The sequence below is a fragment of the Galeopterus variegatus genome, unplaced genomic scaffold (genome assembly GCF_000696425.1).
Source record: "Galeopterus variegatus unplaced genomic scaffold, G_variegatus-3.0.2 Scaffold2646, whole genome shotgun sequence".
Lineage (NCBI taxonomy): Eukaryota > Metazoa > Chordata > Mammalia > Dermoptera > Cynocephalidae > Galeopterus > Galeopterus variegatus.
In genome coordinates, this window is record NW_007728757.1 from 105,132 (window position 1) to 107,061 (window position 1,930).

The following is a 1,930-nucleotide window of genomic DNA, read 5'->3' on the forward strand; positions in this document are numbered from 1 at the left end:
TCACTGGATACACATTTACTGAGCACTGTAACTTCTATCAGCATGAGTCCCTGCTATGGTCGGGGGATGTGCTAGAGATCTTAAAATACTCTCATTTGATCACTCACCTATCCTGGTGGAGGGTACTACTGTATTCCCATTTTATAGAGGTCACGGTCACAGCACTAATCTGTGGTGGAGTCAGGGTTGAGAGCAGGAGTGTCTGACAGTGGAGCCGGGAGCTTCCTGCTCTGCACGCAGCCTCCCTGACCTGGGCCAGACCCCCTCCTGGGCTCTGGATGCACAGAGGCATAAGGGTGGTGGCAGCTCCTGTTAGGCAGCTCTGAGCTTGACCGGCATTGCATTTCAGTGGCCTCTTTTTAAAGCATGACCATTACTGAGTCAACAGGTGGCTGCCAAGCACCTGCTTCAGCTGAGAAGACCAAATTCTGATGGGCCCATGCTCGGAGGAGCTCGGAGTTTTAATTTACATCACAGCTCTGTCCTTTAGGTGGAAAGAGGGCAGCTGTTCACCCCGGGGGTGTAGTGATGGGAAGAGACCACTTGGGGAACTCAGGACAGGCCAGGACGGCTTGCATAACCGATGTCCGTCTCCCTTTAGACAGAGAAGAAGGGCATGGCCTACTCATCACAGACTCCCTCAGCCCCATTCTTAATACACAACAAGGCGACAAGGAAAACCATGTGGGATGACTGAAAATGAAATCAGCAGAAGGGCTCCCCACAGGGCGCCCTTACTAAGTCCCAATCCCAGAGCTCCCAGCGGTGGGATTGTCCCCTGGTGTGCTCCCCTTTTTTGCTCTGCACCTGCAGTGACAGCTCAGAACTGCTGGAGAGTATGGTCAGTGTGGGACTGATTCTGCTGCTCAGAGTGTGGGGGACAAGGGTGGATTCTGGTGCCAGCAGGACTCGGGTGAATGCTGCTATGCCACACACAGTGCAGCCTTGGGTGAGGCACTTAACCACTTGCTTTGATTCCCTTCCCATAAGTAATGGTTGCAAGGAGTGAGTAGATTATGCATGATAAAACGTGGCACAAGGTCATCACTCAATAATTGCTAATACTCTTTCCTTCCGTGTTCTTGGAGTAGTTCAAAACTGAGAGTATTATATGCATTTCTTATCCAACTGNCCTTCCGTGTTCTTGGAGTAGTTCAAAACTGAGAGTATTATATGCATTTCTTATCCAACTGCATAAGCTGAAGTGAGGGAATCAGGAAGCAGGCATTTCTAGTCGTGTACTTTTTGTGTGATCCATTAGTCAGGTACTCACTTGCAGTTGTTAACAGACAACCCCCCACACCCCAACTGATGCTGAGGCAGACTGCTGAGAGATGCTCCAAATCTGACCAGCACTTTTGCTCCATCCTTCTGGCTCACGTTGTTGGTTTGGCTTTGTTTTGATGTTTTTCCCTTTGTAAAATAGATTCTAAATTCAAAGTGTTGGGTTAGACACAAAAATAACTTTAAACAGCAAAATCTCATGGATGGAAAACAAAAAAAGGTCTGTCCCAATTCTATCATTTGGAAGTTAGGAAGATTTGATCAGGAGCTGGCTCATGGTCGGAATAAGGGGACACTGGCTGAAGTCACTGCAGAGGCAGGTGGTGAGAGAAGCATCTGGAAGGTCACTGTTAAAGGCTGCCCAGCCAGCCCTGGTCTATTTTTAAGTCACTTTTGGAGATGCCCCTCCAGTACATGCCATTGCTGAAACAAGCAACTGGGTCTTTCATACCAGTGGTCAGGTGTAACCCCTGGACCCTTGAGAATGGCATTCTTGGGTGAGGTCTTGGCTCAGAGCACACTTGAGAGGTCCAACCCTTAACATCAAACACTGGAAGGGCTATCATGCAGAAAAGAGTGTGGCCCACGGAGTCAGAACAAGAAGACAAGTTTCCTTGCCAATCAGGACAACATGGGGTGGGGGGGG